The 17,114-nt window shown below is 38.1% G+C and overlaps 1 long non-coding RNA gene across 1 annotated transcript; it reads right to left on the bottom strand.

Moving 5' to 3' along the window:
• Positions 1-1,017: 1,017 nt before the first annotated feature.
• Positions 1,018-16,099, bottom strand: LOC118698163 (uncharacterized). Its single transcript, XR_004981843.1, has 4 exons — positions 16,043-16,099; positions 13,864-13,951; positions 1,401-1,500; positions 1,018-1,213 (listed from the first exon to the last, which is right to left on the bottom strand). It is a non-coding gene; the product is annotated as an uncharacterized LOC118698163 (long non-coding RNA).
• Positions 16,100-17,114: the final 1,015 nt, after the last annotated feature.

Here is a 17,114-nt window from a genome sequence, read left to right as displayed (position 1 = left end):
AAAAAAGATGAGTCAGAATTACTGGCTTTTTTCCTTTATTCAAAAGTATCTGTGTTTACACTGAAAGAAAGATACTAAGGCCATATTCTCTTCCCTGTTAGCTCTCAGCTAAAGCTCATGCAGGTCTTGGATTTTTCTTTTCAATTTGAATAAGGCAGCATAAATAACTCCTTGTTTTCTTCAACAGAGATCTAACAGAGGGAGGAAGGGAGCTAGAGATGCTTATGCTTCAGTCCCTAATAACCACAGGACTAAAAACCTTCAAGGCAGACAACAGATGATGAATAGGTCAAAAGACCCCAGCTCTATGGGCATTACAATGTTTTTTCCTACCTTTTAAGTGTTGTGATGCTTCAAATTTAGTCACTTTGTATTTTAGTTAGAGAAAAAAAACCCCACAGGTTAGATAGCATTAGAGGCAGAGAAACATGAGACAGCCCCAGGAACACAGCAGAGTGCATTTTCACAGACTCCACAAGTGATCAAGAGAGGTGACATCCCAGGGGGGGAAAAAGGGGATTCAGAGGAAATTTTTGGGAAGGAAAATAGACTGATATCCTGGCTTTGTTTCTCCAGCAACTTGCCTTCACACATGACAAATTGTAATTTTTTTCACAATAAAAGTTACCAAACTACCAGCTTTTTAAAAATCACCATTGAGGCCTGAGGGACAGAGGAGAGCCATTGTTCATGTGACCAGTTATGTACTCAGGGATGCCAGATGGCATTTCACATAACATGGGAACTCTTCTGTTCCTATATGAAATGCCAGTTGCTGTGTCATTTTCTTTGCTCATTCACAACACTGGCCAATATCTTTGCTGGTCACTCCATCCTTTCCTTCTTGATTAAAACACTGAAAGTAGAAATCTCTCAAAGAAATAAAGAACACAAATTTCCAGATTCATACTGGGGAGGAAATTATCTCTCTCTGGATGTAAAGAGAGAATTCCTGTGGCATCCTAAAGGCTTGATCATTTTCTGTAATCAGCCTAAGGTCAAAGACCTGGGCCTAACCCACTTGGTCTTCATGGCCTTGGAATCTAGGGCCCAATCTAACATAACAGTTACCTTTTAGAAATACTTTGCTTTCTCTTTCTACATAAAGACTTGACAACCCAGAGGGTGCTGATCTGGTGTCAGAAGTTGGTTCCAATAGCAGGCTGTCTTCCACAGAGTGAGTTATGAGATATTCAGTTCAAATGGGCAGAATCTGTCAATACATTAAAAATAAAAACTCAGGCTTACAAATACCCTATTTATCCAATTGCTGTGTAATCTTACTGTTTTCCTTATGTGCTGTGGATACAAAACGGCCAAACCTTCTTCTTGCTTACTGCATAAAAGTGAAAGTAGCAAAAAGGGTGCTTTTGCAGTTTAGGGAAATATAGTTAACTTACTTAATGTTTGCGGTTTCTTGCTTAGTTTCAGTTAAGTCCATAGTTGAGGAAGTCCAAAGTTCATCTTGCATGGTAAATACTGGACTGTGATTAGACAAGCCTGCATGTGGCAGAGGAGGAAAACTACATTATAATAATATTTCAAGTGGCAGAACAGTAAAATTTGAGTGCCCACTTTTGAAGCTATTTGTCACAGAGTGTTAAACTACATTTGGAGCAACAGAGCAGTATGTCAGAGAGATCAAGACAAAAGTGGGTAGCTGTGTTCTGGATGATTTTTTTTACCTAGAAAGCAATTGAGTCCTGCTCAGAAGCTCTCCCATCACATCTGGCTTCTCACCTTACAGAGTGTGGCAGCCCTCAGCCCAATCCTGAACAGGATATCTGAAGAAAACCATTTTGGGAGGTAGAAAAATACCTGGATTCAGATGGACTCAGACCTCTGTTTCCTAACCTCAGTTTAACTGAAAGTGTAGAAGTGTTTTTTTGATTTGTTCACTGGATCTAACCCATGTGTGCATCAGAAGCACAAAAACTTTCTAAGGTTGAAAGACAAGCCAGAATTACTAAGCAGTATATCAATGTATCAGCCTAGGCTTTACTCTAAAGTACTGTGTAGGACTGGCCTGCTTTCCAGGTGAGTAAAATTTGAGTTAAACTTATCTATAGTGCTGGAGTGAAGGGAAGCCCTTGAAACATAAGGATAAACATAATATAAATGCCCATGGAATTAATATTACCGTATTAGAATGGGGTTTCACAGATTAAAAATAGTTCAATGCCTTCCAGAATGTACTTGTGTTGCTCTGTGACTGACTAAAACCCAGACAGTGAATAGAACAGACCTTCTTTGGACACTGGCACTGTGACTTTGGATGTTTCTGAATGCCAGAAAGTTGTAGTAGAGCTTTAATTCCATAAAGGCTCCAAGATCTACTTATTTTATCCTCATGGACAATCAAAGAATTTCTAAACCATGAGATTAGAACGTATCCAGAATAGAGTTTCATTTCATAGTATCAAAATGGTTTGGATTGGAGGAGTCCTTAAAGAATATATAGTTCCAACCCCCTTGCCATGGGTAGGGACACCTTTCACTTGACCAGATTGCTCCAACCTTGCCTTGAACACTGCCACTCAAACCATGACTCTAAAGGCTGAGAATGTACAGCAGTAGTGACCAATAATAAACAACCATTTCATTTTTTAAGTGCTAGAAAGTTCACTTCCTGAGACACAGAAACAAGTTGAAGCTTGGAAGAAAATGTAAAGACATGAAAATATTTGCTTCAAATGGCAGAAGAATTTCAGTAGATTGGTGCAGAGACTGCTAGCCTCAGAAAAATAGAACAATACATTATCCCATTCCTTCTCTTGTTTGGTGGCAGCCACAGGACTGATCAGCTAGTGACAGAAATATTCCTAGAGACATCTGGATCCTGGACACATTCTTCTGGCAGTTCAGGAGTCACTTTTAAGCTTGAAACAGTTATTTTGCTGGTGGGCTGCCTACTATTCCAAATTACTTGATAAAAAGCATTATAAAACACTGGACGCACATGAAATTCTTTAGAGTTGTATCATAACCCTTTTGTCCAGTACAGCTGACATTTCTAAGCTTGACTGCATGTTGGAAAACTCTGGGTACAATATGTCACAGATTTGTGATGAAACATGGCAGATTTTTGTAAGTCCATTTCAGCTGTGTGTTTCACTTTCCTCAGCCATGAGTTGCTCTGAAGTCAGTATTTCTGCCTAAGAGCTCTACTGCACAAAATCCAGTTGAGACAACATCATGGAAAAGCTTAAAGGGACTAGGGACTAGATTGCCAAGCAGCTAGAACAGTCAAGTGTCTGTTGAAAAAGAACAGGCACTCAGTTAATCAAAAAAGGCAGGCACTGTGGTAACTAACAGAAGTGACATTTACTGTTATCTCTGTTGTGTTTGGTGAACATAGTTTGTGACTTTTCCATCAATTTAGTTACCAGCACACGTAATTTGCTCGTGCAGGAGCCACGGGCCCTTTTTATCATCTTTTCCCTGAATCTGCATCCTCCTTTGCAAGCTTTGATGAGTTTTATTAATTCCAGGGACTCAGGAGGAAAGAGAGGGACCTTCTTGAAGCATTTGCTGACAGCTTGTATGTCTGAGATTCCCCTCAAGCAATTGCAAACAACTGGTTCAACTTCCTTGGTATTTTCTAAGTCAGTTGTTCAGAGTCCTTGATCCTTGCCTTAGGACTGCAAAGATTAAACCTCTCTAGCTTAGAAGGAGCCAGGTAGGAATATTGGCCTGTTATCAGTGACTGACTAGCTGAAGAGCGTAATATTTTATTTATTTATTTATTTTGTTTTGTTTTGTTTTTCATTTTTTTCCTTATTCTTCTCTCTAAAAAATACCTCCTTTAATTATCCCTGTGCCATCTGGAAAAATACCACCACACTGATAAACTCAGTCTTTGGCATAATACAATGAAGTCCCTGAAGCTGGTGATTTGGAACAGGAATATTGACATATTCCATGCTGTACTCCTTGGATATGTGCTCTTTTAATATGTGTGTTTGGAGATAATATTGACATATTCCATGCTGTACTCCTTGGATATGTGCTCTTTTAATATGTGTGTTTGGAGATAATATCTTTTAAATGCACATTTGAACAACACTCTCAGGCACATGTTGTGATTATTGGGGCTGTTCTGTGCAGGGCCAGGAGATGGACTTTAATGAATCTTGTGGATCCCTTCCAACTCAGAATATTCTGTGATTCTGTATTTATTTTTCCTAGAAACTGACATAGCTTCCATTTAGTGGATGTGCAAATTGCAAAGTCTGTAGACTTTTAAAATATGCAAGGAAATTTTAAATTTACTCGATATGATTAGTTTAACCCTGCAGTCCAACATAAAACAGGTTAAAAGTTGAAAACAGTCAGAGCAAGTCAGCTGAATGTAGCACTGTGTCTATGAGGTAAGACTGACCTGCTGACAAATCAGTTCTAAGCAGCAACATCCTGAGGCATTATGATGCCCCTCACAACATTAATATGTATCCCCAGTCCCCTGTCCTGTCGTCCCTGCAGTGTCATGTTTCACACTGGCATGGATGCTGAGGGCTTGAGCCACTGTGATGGCACCCAGCAAAATACAGACTGGGAAGCTCTTCCTAGGTTACAGGGTTCCCATTCTGCCCAGGGAATTAAAGTCTGTAGGAAATGCTCTTTACCTCTGAATTCACAGCACATACTTCCAAAAGCAGCATTTAACAGAGCTGTATTGGGGATTGTGCTCCAAAATTACCTGATGCAAATTAAATCCTTGCATATTTATTAGTTTTGATTAAACTAACATAGCCACCAACATTTTCAGAAGTAACAGTCCAAATTTGAGACTTTACAATAGTTTAATTATGTTATATTCATTTCCTACTCATTCCCGAAATCTATGCAAAGCAGCATCATTAATTAGCCTGCGCACTGCAACTGCTAACAAGATCACTGATTGATAACAGAGCTTTCTCAGTGTAAGCTGTGAAATCTGAAACATCATTTTAGGTAAGATCAGATGGACTATGTCCCTCACTGCCTCCAGGTCACTGTCAATCACTCTTTGCCAGTTCCTTTTTTCTTCCCACCACAAAAAAATCAGTAATCTAAGAGATTCAGAAATGTTTCAGTAATATAAAAGACACAAATCACAGAATCACAGAATATGCTGAATTGGAAGGGACCCACAAGGATCATTGTATCCAACTCCTGACCCTGCATGGGACCATCCCCAGGGATCACAACATGTACCTGAGAGTGTTGTTCAAACTCTTCTTGAACTCTGTCAGGCTTGGTGCTGTGACCACTTCCCTGGGAACCTATTCCAGTGCCCAAGCACCCTCAGTGAAGAACCTTTTCCTAATATCCAATGTAAACCTCTCCTAAAATGACTTTAGGCGATTCCCTCAGGTCCTGTCACTGGTCACCACAGAGAAGAGATCAGTGCCAGCCCCTCCTCTTCCCCTCAATGTGAAGTCGTTGCTGTGATGGCGCCTCCCCTCAGCCTCCTCCAGGCTGAAGAGACCAAGTGACCTCAGCCACTCCTCATTCAGCTTCCCCTCCAGATCTCTCACCACCCTCACTGCACTCTTTTGGATGCCCTGTAAGAGCTTCGTGTCTTTCTTATATGGTGGCACCTGGAACTGTTCCCAGCTCTCGAGGTGAGGCCGCCCCAGCCAGAGCAGAGCAGGACAATCCTCTCTGGCTGGTGATGTTGTACCTGATGGCCCCAGGACAGGGTTGGCCCTCCCGAAAACAGTTTCATGAGCTCTCTCTCTCTCTCTAAAATAGTACTTTTTCATTTAATACAGTTCAAACTGAAATGTTTTGATATTTGGAATTTAAATGAGCTTTTTGAAAACATACATGCAATTTTCATTCAATGAAACACACTAAATAGATGCTAAAAATGTATTATAATTTTAATTTTTGAATTCTAGCATATGAGAATATACTTATAGAAAACATTGCAGTCACTTCTAAATTTGAGAAAATTGCAATGTGCTTGAATTAGGGACCTTATCAGAATAAAGGAACAGAAGAAATCAAATACAACCTATAAAACAAATATCCCTCTATGTCTTTCTATGTGAAAATGTAAGATGAGGATTCAGATTAGACTAACATTAAAATCCTGTCTTGATTTGTACCCCCTCTTTTCCTGATCAAAGGAAAACACCCTCATTAAGCAGGCAGTAACCCTGGAGATTTGCTCTTTCTAGCCCCTTGCTCCTTGTATATCTGGCTTTGCTGTGACCAGAAGACATAAAAGCATGAAGGCTACTCTAACTGATATTCAACTGGTAATAAGTAAGAGAAGATGTGATTTTAATTAATATATAACTCTCATCAACAACCAGTATCATGTACTCATAGACAACATCAATCAATCAATCACTTGTAATTGGTCTCATTTTCAGCTAATTGCTGTATAGTTCTCAATGTAAAAAAAAAAAAAAAAGCAGATTAATGAGAACATGGATGTTATGGGATGCCAGCTAATAACTTCCAGGCAAATGGTGAAAATATTTGGTGAAGCAGTTCTAGAAGTTATTTTGGGCACAATAATCTGTGGAAAAAATTAACTTAAAAGCAGTGGGACAAGAATTGGACATGATCTGTATAAAACATAGGTGGCTATTTAGCATCCCATCTTCATTGAGGTTCAACAGTGACATCTGATAGCCAAGACACTCAGAGTGTTACATTTCTGGTAGATCTTGACAATTTTGAAGGTATTTATCCACCTACCCTTCAAAGATATCCATTTTATATTAGTTCTATTTAAGTCTTTTCTCCATTGATTGCAGTCTCACTGGTTCACACTAAAGGAGTGCAGTGCTTTGCAATCAAAATATAGAGCCATAAAAAGGTCAAAATTATAAATAATTACAATAATTTGCAAAATTACATTAAAACTTCAAATCCTGATGACCTATTCAGTGAAAAAATAAATTGTAAGACTAAATGAAAAATGCACAACAGGATTCCATTCTCTTGACAAGAGACTGCAAAAGATTTTTCAAAATGATCCGATAATTACAGAGTAAGATGTATTGCAGAGTTTTATGTAAGAAAAAAAGTAAATTGGGAAAGTTGGTCATTTAAAAGTAAAGAAATAGAGTTATGTTTTTGCATGACCCGGGAGAAACAAATTGTAATTGACCCTTCCCTGAGCAAGGGGAGTCGACTAGATGACCTCCAGAGGTCTCTTCCAGCTTCATCTATTCTGAGATTTTGTGATTCCTTCAAATAAACCCCCTGTGCACAAGCTTTAATTTTTTTTATAATTTTGAGTTAATTACAAGGTTTCATGCTATTATTTTCCACAAGAATCCTGACCTGTTCAAAAGACTTATCTAAACCTGAAGGCCATAGTAGTAGTTTTTCCAATGGACTTCAGTATGCTCTAAATAAAATCCATAATTCATATGATGGATGGTATCTCTCAAATGAGGGAAAAAGACTGACTTTTGTTTTGAAATAATAATTATCACAGCAGTACTGAGCAGACAGCAAGGAGTACAATTGCTGTCAATGAAAATATTATTTATCAATGGATAGAACATTAAACAAATTAAGTAATTAATAGTTAAACAATATATTAAATACTTTTTTTATTCACTTCTCAGTAAATGAAGCCTTGCATTTATGTCTGTATTCAATACATGACATTATCTGATTTTCCCATTGTGAATCAAGGCTTGTTCTGTCTTACTACAGTATCAATTTAAAATAACTTCTTTACCTTCAACTGAACTATTCCAAATTTATGTTGATCTGAACTGGGGCATGATCAGGGAGGAATCAGCTGAGCTGTTATCTCTGTTATCATGGTTTAGTGCAGAAAACATGGAAGTTGGTCCTGGGATTTATTCAAGATTTGCAGTGCTTTGAGCTGCCAACAGAGTATTCAGTGCTGAAAAAGCTTTGCTTCTGTGAAAGGAAAAAAGGAATTGCTTCTGTGAAAATAAGGAACAATCAATTATTTATAAGTATTTATTCTTTGATAGCTGCTAATTTTTTTACTTTACCTTTTTGATTATTTTGCTTACATGACAATTCTCTTTCTGCCCGCTGTTCTAATGTGGCATCTGTTCTATCTTTTGGGATCTATCTCTGTCCAGTGTGTGACATTTTGTGAAAATATGTTTTTCCATTGTTTTTTGTCTCTATAAAACATCTAGTTTAAATAATGTTCTTTGAAAAAAAAGCAAGGTGTTATGCATGCTATAGACTCCAGGAAACTGGGGAACTGGAAGGCCATTACTGAATCTTGAAAAAACATTCGTTACTGCAGAAACCACAGTATACTTTCTGGATCTGAGTCAAATTTATTTGTTTTTATCTTTTGGCTTTGTAGAAATCTTGTGGAAAGTCTGAGTGAAGTGTCAAAGATAAGAAAGCACCTTAGCTTGCTTCGGACTCATCTCCTTCTGTTTCGTATTATTTTTTACAGTGACTAATTGAGCTTATCTCAGCTCAGTTATTTTTTGCAGAGAGACCATCAATCTGCCCTGTAACTTTAGAGTCAAAAGCAACAGACCCTCAAACCCCAACTGCGGTCTCTGGTGGGTGTGTAGAGTGGATGTGTAATAATGGGAGCAGCTAGTACTGAGTGCCACTATCACAAAAAGCTGGTATTTTATAATAACCACTTAATTGTCCTTTGGAAATACGCTTAATGCTACAAAGAGGCACAAAAAAGCAAGTTAAAGCCTCAACTGAGGCAATGTTTAAAATTTCAGCACTGTGAGGAGGCTGTGCATCTTTTGCTAGAGGCTCAAGGCTTTTTTTCTTGAAAAAGAATGCAAGTTTTTATCTTCAGGATAGAAGAAGTAATGAAAGTTTTAAGGCTAATGGTCTTTTGTCTAGAGGGAATATATTTTACTTCTGTCTTGTATAAACAACACTTATATTCCAGTTATATAATAACTGAAAATTTCTGACCAGAAGGGTCAATGCTCAGTAGTTTATCTCACTTTTGGACAAAGAAGGTAAGATACTGGAATAGAATTCCCTGAGTAGCAATAAACTTAAATTGTATCACATTTTATTTTGATGACACATTGTATTATTTCAGTTGCCTTTTCACCTTCCTAGTGGAGCAGTTGCCTTTGAAAGACAACGAAGAACTGTGACGGGTGATGTAATTCAGTCACTGGTTTAGATGAGCACTGGACAGAATGGGATTTAAATTATCAGTCATTTAGAAAACACTATTCTGCTTTGTCTTCTCTTTCTTAACAAATCTGGATGCAGGGATAATTCCTAAGTTGTTGGCTTGCTTTCAGGAGAGGCATGATTTTATGACGATCATGCTGCTTGAAATTCTCTTTTACTTTCATGTTATGGAGCAAGGATAAGGTCAGGGCTAGTGTTTTTTCCTATAGCAGTCTCCCGCATCTTATTCCCAAATAGGAAACATCTCCTAAAGCATAAATGGGAAACAAGGATCACAGACAGCCACTGCACAGACTACCATGATCCATTACTTCCACTCCACCACTTTTACCTGTTGGAAATAGGAGAATCTTAGCAATATGTATTTCTCTCTCCTGTGAAGGATTTATATGTGCTAGATCTGATTCTCACAGGTATGTCTTTGGTAATGCTGAGTCTCATGAAAGAGCACAAGCAGTCATTAGAGATTATGTATACTAGCTCTACCAATCCATATTCTCAAGGCATTCCTAAAATTGGTTAAGCTAGTAACAATAGATGTGCTTCTGCTGCTCAGAACCTGAAATTTCCTTTCCTTTCCTTTCCTTTCCTTTCCTTTCCTTTCCTTTCCTTTCCTTTCCTTTCCTTTCCTTTCCTTTCCTTTCCTTTCCTTTCCTTTCCTTTCCTTTCCTTTCCTTTCCTTTCCTTTCCTTTCCTTTCCTTTCCTTTCCTTTCCTTTCCTTTCCTTTCCTGTGGAAAGCTGGGAATTCTATCTTTAGTACCATTAAGTCATGGATGAGGATGCCTCCAGCAATACATTATTTATATCGCTTGCTTAACATTTTGCTTAATAAAATATAAGTCAGAAAGGAAGGCAGAGTATGACAAAACCAACTATTTGACAATAAATTCAGTCAGACTTAATTCTTCTCTTCATTCTGCCTTTTCTAGAGGAAACTTTGCTAACCAAGTAAAACTGGGAGACAAACTAAATATTGAGGGGTTTATTTCTTATTTCACTATCCTTTGCCATCCCATCATTAGTGATTTCCTTATCAAATAAAGGTAAAACCAAATTGGATATTTCCAGCATGTTAAGCTGAACAACTTTAAAAAACAGCAGAGAAGGGGGAAAAAAAGGGGAAAAGTATTCTTCAAATGAGATCTTTATCTATGTTTGTTTGTTCAATTACTGAAGCATTTCACCATTGCCTGCAGCAGGTACAAACCATGTATGTATAATATGGTAAGCACACTTGAACTCCTCCAGACCAATTTTGATTCTTTCACTGCATGCCACAGGAAGTCATGAACAGTTGTTCCATTATCATTGTTTTAATTTCCAAAGATCTCTTAATTTTCAGAATAGTTATCAGTAAATTAATTCATATGTAATACATATATATATTATGTGGAATATACTTATCATGAAGCATTCAGTAAACTTAGAGGAGAATATTTCATTTATATGTTCTGTTTACCAGCACAATCTAATCCTAACATTCCACCAAAACATGACTTACAAACTTCTATGGGATTGTTCCTGCTTGAACAAGAACTTGCTACATGAAGAACAATTTTCCAAGGAACAAATGATTGCAGATTTGTTCTATAAAGACAGTGGCATGAATATGAATATATGTAATATTTCTTGCTCTAGAATTCAAAGCAATCTATGCACCAGAAAAGATAATTATATCTTGAATCTAAAATCTGAGAACTGACAAAGATTGTAGAGAGCACTTTGCTGTCATGTGGCAGGCTCTGAACTACAGAATCATTCAAGTTGGAAGGGACTTCCAGAGGTCACCTTATTCAGCTCCTGCTGCTTCTTCAGAAGCAGGGACAACTTACATTAACTTGCTCAGGGCCATGTCCTGTTGAGTTTTGAATATCTCCAAGGGTGGAGATAAAGCAACATCTCTTGACAAGTTGTTGCAGGGCAGCCTCACTGTGAATTTTTTGTTCCTAGCACCTAATCATAATTTCCCATGTTTCAACTAGTGTTTCTTCTCTTTTTTTGGTTTTGGCAAGAAAGACATCTAAAATGAAAGTCAGTCTTTTTTCATGTCAGTTCCTTCAAATGTTAGTCTGCTACCTCTTGTTCTAGAGAAAATGTTGAACACAGGAGATATTTGGAATTCCCAAAGCTAGAAAGGAAAAGTTTCGAGGAAAAAAAGGAAACAAGGATGCTTTTAAATCCAACTCTGTATATTCAGAAATGAAATATACATTTTCTGTGAATAAAAGTCTTGAATTTTTTTTCAGTGTTTGGACAGAAAGACAAAATATTTAAAACGTTGAAGCATTCCTAAGGAATCCACAGGTATCGCAAATGATAGCTCAGAATCAGACTGCATCAGGTACAGGCTTTGTTTTTTACCACAGCTGGCTGATTACTCAGCTTTGTCTGTCACAACCAACTGTCAGCTAAGAGAAAGGTCAGTGAAGATGGTTAACAGTATTTTGTTTTTTCCAAGTAAATTAAGGGTTAGTATGGTGTTTGGGGGTTTTTTTTGTTTTATTTTGTTTTGTTCCTTTTTTCCAAAGAAGTAAAATCAAGTGCAATTATTTTTGTAGTTCCAGCAGAGGAGGCTGACAGAAAATGTACTTTATTTTTTCTATGTCTTATTAAAAAGTGGCTTCGATCCAGGTGACTCAACTGGTATATGAGTTTACAAATACACAAGGGCAAAAGGATCATCCAAGCCTAAAGATGCTGCAAAAAGTTATTTATTCTTGTCTGAGTAAAAATAATTACAGCCTTTCAGACTAGTAATTTATTCATGTTCATTCAAATACCTTAATAATGCAAATGTTTTAGTGACATGAATATATTTACCCATGCTTTAACAAAAGAGAAATAAATTACCTATCCTTTTCCAAACTCAGTATTAATAGTTGTAAAATTAAAAATTGCAGTACCTGACCTCCAGTCACCTATGTCTGGCAGAAATCAAGATTTAATCGGGCTTTTCTAATGACTCTGCACAACCTTAACTGTCCATTAGGTTTTTGTGTTGCAACACCAAGATGGCTGGGCACAATAAAACAAAGAATCTAAGTAAATGGATCCACTGTGCTATTAACTTCTTTTAAGAAATGAAATGGCCTTTGACAGAGTGGTTTGCAGGTTGAAAGGAGCACTGCTTACTAAATCTGCCCACCACAGGATCTAGAGGTGAAAGAATGACTATCTGCACATCATACACATAACAGGAAGTTACTTGTTGAGAATAAAAGGGCAGCTGCTGACAAACAAGAAAAACTATGAGCAGTTATTTTTGAGAGGGATGTAAGATTAATCTCTTATTGATGCATGCTGAGAAGCCTTCTTTTGCAAGATTTGAAGCTGAGCTGGAAATATATAAATCATAAACCAAAGGGTCCCGTACTGCATGCTGACTTTTTAGTGAGTTGCCACTGGCTTTGAGGATCATGGTGGATGTAGGTGGCTATAAGGGGCATATGCACTATAATAGAAGCCAGAAATGCTAAACTGGTCAATGGGATCTGATAATCCACAAAACTATTTGTTGACCTCCCAAGGCTTCTCAATCTTTTATGAATGTGTGGAAATGCCTGCTCCAAACCACACTCTCCTAATGTCCATTAACAGGCTGTCTAGTCTAGCTGCAACTATCCTAAACATTACCTCATAATGTTTTCTGGGATATTTTCTATGGTTCTGCATGCTATTTGCATGCATGCTCTGTCTGCATTATCTGTTTCTCCATTTAAGATATTTGCCTTAGTTTGTAGGGTTCTCCCAGATTAAAAAAAGAGAAAGCTGAAGGGAAACGGGCAAAGCAGCACTCAGAAATGACACTCACTGGTGCAAGGTATGGCTGAATTACTGCCTAGGCTGCATTTTTGCCCTCCTGGAAAACTCTGGTGACAAAAGTGCCGTAGGGACTACAAATTCTCCACATCCATCTTCTCTTTATTTCTTGTTTCTTTTTCTTTTATGTGGGAGCCACTCATCTGGCAGAAGGCTTTCAAGCAGAATTAACTTAAATACCTGCCTGAACTCCCCAATGCACCTTCCTGGAAAGGGCAAGGGGCAAAAGGCACTGGGTTTTCTCTGTTTAGCCTGTAGTGCAACCTCTACCTCAGAGAAATTAGATTTCCACAGTGAAAATTTTCCTTCTACAGATTGAAGACAAGTCTTGGGATACAGCTAGGAATTAGTTCTTTGTCCTGAGCTGTTAATCAGAAGGCTGGAGTTTAAAATTCAAAATTCTCAGAAAAGCACTGCAGATTGGGGAATTGGCAAATCTAATTCTTCCTGCCTGTTAGGAAGAAAAAGGCTTTCAGCATCCTTACAGTGTGCAAAATTTCCCTCCTGAATGTAATGACTATGTCTCATATTGCTTTCAGTCTACTAGTAGGCTAAAGTACCACTATAATAAACCCAAGGCCTTAACACAAGGGAAAAATAGATGGATTCCAGCTGAGAGACTTAGATTTCTCAGATCATTACAGGACTAGCTATTTGCACTTGGCTAGCAAGTGCTAGGTTTTCCTTACATCTGTTTCAAGTCCTGTGAGTTTAATACCTCAGACTCACATTGTATGTGACAGGCTCCAAACCATAAATTGATTGAAGCTTTTGTCTAACCAGGTATCTTCATCTATGTAGAGGTAGAAAGTGATACAGGTCTAACAGAAGAAGACTCTGAGTGCTGGTGATCACTCATTCATATGGAAGTGCTGTTGGCAGCTCTGCAGAAGAGGCAGCCTAGGCAAGGGTACCTGTAACTAATCCATCAGTCAGCTGGCAAAGCAGAACACAGGGTTGTTTGTCAAGATTTTTTTCAAGGGCTCAAGGCTTGTTGTTGTTCTAGACAGGAAAAAAGACAGAAAAGGAATAAGATGTGGAAGAAAATTTCTACCTAAGTAAAACTTGGAGGATTTTGATCGGTTCCTTAACGAAACACCACAAGAAGCCAATAAAACCACCTTGGGCATCAGAGGACGGTAGGGAGTTGAAACAGGGAAAGGCATGTAGGCATTTAGCCTTTCTGTCTCATCTACTGTGAGTTCTTTTCCAAGTTCATGGTTCAAATTCAATAGGATGAGGTCTCTTGTTTGACATGGCAGTCTGGATTGAATTTGCAGACTGGTCAATACATATGACAGCACTGGCATTAATTGTCAGCTGTTGTCAAGGCTTCAGTTACACAGCACATGCATCCCCACTGCCCCTCAGAGCATTTGTCCCACTTGCCTTCTCAACTCCTTACTAGAGCCCAAACTAGCAGCACTCATACTTTCTCCACCAGAAAAAAAAAAAATACAGTGGGTTTTCAGGGCACTTGAAGTAGTGCTAAACACTGGAGAAATCAATAATCCAGAGACATGCCTTTATAACATGAATGGTAAGCTCAGCACCCTCTGTGGTCACACACCAAGAACCAAGTGTGCCATGTACAGCATGCTGAAGACCTAACCAAGTTCCTTTCCATCCCAAACCAGTGGCAACTGCGCAAATAGGAAGGATAATACAGCTTCTGGAGAATCTACCACATCTCTGTCTACTTTTTCCCCAAAACAGTGAGGCTCTTCATAGCTGCTACAGTGCAGTGCCAGTAGCATGTGTGGCACCAAAGCAATCAAGATGCAACAACAAATAGGAAAGAATCTCCTCTTTGCTCCCCCTCTGGTATATCTACACCTATATATTTAAGTGTCAGAATTGGCTCTTATGGAAAAATGAGAACCTGGAAGTTTTGGATTTCTCCCATAATCCATATGACTGGAATACCTTCATCATCTCTATGTTGGTCCTTCTGTTACTTCAGAACCAATCTATTTTTATTTATGCCTTTTTTGAAAATATTAAAAAGTGGGGAAAATAATCAGTGAAAAACTCCTTCTCAGCTGCCTGAAAAAGGATTTAGCTGAGCAAACTTCAGCTTCTTTCTGGATTCTTTCTGCACTGCATAGGTGCAGATTAAATGCAAGCTGTTTCAAAACCTGACACTATGTACCAGGTATAGCGGGTTGCATACTATGCTCTGCTTTCCTTACCTATTAAGTATAAACCACAGCTCAATGCAGTTAATATAGACTGAAATTCGAATTTTCCACAGAATTCTTAGTAAATTTATTTTAAAAAAAGGTCTACTTTTACTAAGATACTTCTTAGAGCCCCAAAGAAAATCCAAAGTATATCTGAACTGGTAATGGAAGACAATAATTTGTTCCTGGAGTATCAGTTCAAGTCCAGCCCAGACTGGTAGTAACCTGAAATTTTTATCTTCTTGAAGTTACCTGATCACATTATTCCCTATAGACAAGTGTGTCCATTAGAAATATGCAACAGCTGGCACAGATCAGCTTCTTGCTGGCATTTGCAAGAGTGAGGATGGGGTAAGAGTGTGGTTGGAATCTAAATTATTCCTCCCTCGAGGTGGTCTGGCCAACACAGATAGAGGCACTTTAATTTGAAAGGGAAACTTGAACTTGGGAGTTAATGGATGAATAAATGGAAGACTTCAGTCTACAGGACTGTCAGATTGGTAGTTTTCACAAACACTTAAATCAAATACCATATCTGAGGGGAAGAAATTAAGATGTAAATATCCAGGAGCCAGTGCCAAGACCAGTGAAATCAGAAAACAGATTTGCACTATTTTGCTTCTGTGCCTCAAAATATAAAGTATATCAAGATTTTATTGCCTGTAAAGATGGTTTGTCATGTTTTTAAAAAGGTACAAAGGACATAAAATATTTATCCTCCGATCTGCCCACAAAATAAATTTTTACAAAAGACACTTAAAAATGGCTTCTCTAAAAATTCAGATATTTATGTAGAGAGGGATTAATTGGACACTACTGTTGCCATCAACAGTAGTTTCTCTCTGCTGTTCATGAGCACTTCCCTGAAAATTATAAGCAGCCCAGTCCTGTGTCTGGTGTGCATACTTACTGATGAATCATGCCAGTCAAATATAGAATGCTCTGAATGACCACTGGATGAGTCTGAAAAAAAAAATTGGACATTTCATAAGTTTACCCTGAATTATTTTAAAATTCAATAGCCAAGACATATTTGTACCAATATAATTTAAACATTCATTTTCAAAGAATGAGCTGGTAAAGAAATGAGTCTATTGCTTTCTGGGCTGGCTGTGCAGGGCAGAGCTGTCAGTTCCAGCCAGGTCACCTGCTAGCACAGGCTTCACTGACATCCAGGGCACTTCCTGGCTCAGTAAGGTGAGCTGCATTAGTCTACACCGTGGACATGTAGTCTATGTTCCTAACTGAATATGGAAAGCACCAGCTGTAAGGAAACATAAATTGTACAGTTGGTTTGGTTTTGCATATCAAATATGTGCAGCATATTATTCACAGATTCCGTTAATTAATCCTGATGAAATCATAATGAGAAAAACATTAACACTAATCGATTTGGATGAGATGAAATTTCAGACCTTTCTGACATGCTTATTTGTGGCACATACCATAATGAAAAACAACCAACCAGCTCTCCCCATGCAATGCAAGCATTAGCTTCCGAAATGGTAAAACAGAAGGTCAGCTTAAAAGTCTCATTTTCCACAATGAACAGCAATGCTTTAAATGACATAGAAGAGCATGCAAGTATTAGAGCTATTGTTTCCATAAAGCTATTCTGCTGGTGACTATTCACTTTGCCACATGATTCCTTTCTTAAGCAGCTTTCCAATTTAGGTTTCCATAGGCTACGGTTTGACAGAGAAGCTAGAAGAATTCATGCATGTATATTATGAAGTTTCATTATCCTTTTTTCATTTATGAATAGCATTCCTTAGAGGATATGTTCTGTGGGTGCTCTGTGCCAAGGCAGCATTATTTTCGCTTCTTGACTAATGAGAGTTCACCACAGAGAAATAAATCACAGGGTTGTGCAAAGTTTTTTTGAAAGGCTCGACAGAAGGCAACTTTTGAAAGTAAGCAGTTGGACCTTCATGAAAGTCCCCCTGGCAAGCAGTATGAGCCAGCATGTTTCCTAGGCTGGT

Source organism: Molothrus ater, chromosome 5, assembly GCF_012460135.2.
Source record: "Molothrus ater isolate BHLD 08-10-18 breed brown headed cowbird chromosome 5, BPBGC_Mater_1.1, whole genome shotgun sequence".
In the NCBI taxonomy this organism is placed as follows: Eukaryota; Metazoa; Chordata; class Aves; order Passeriformes; family Icteridae; genus Molothrus; species Molothrus ater.
This window is presented reverse-complemented; position numbering and strand designations above follow the sequence as displayed.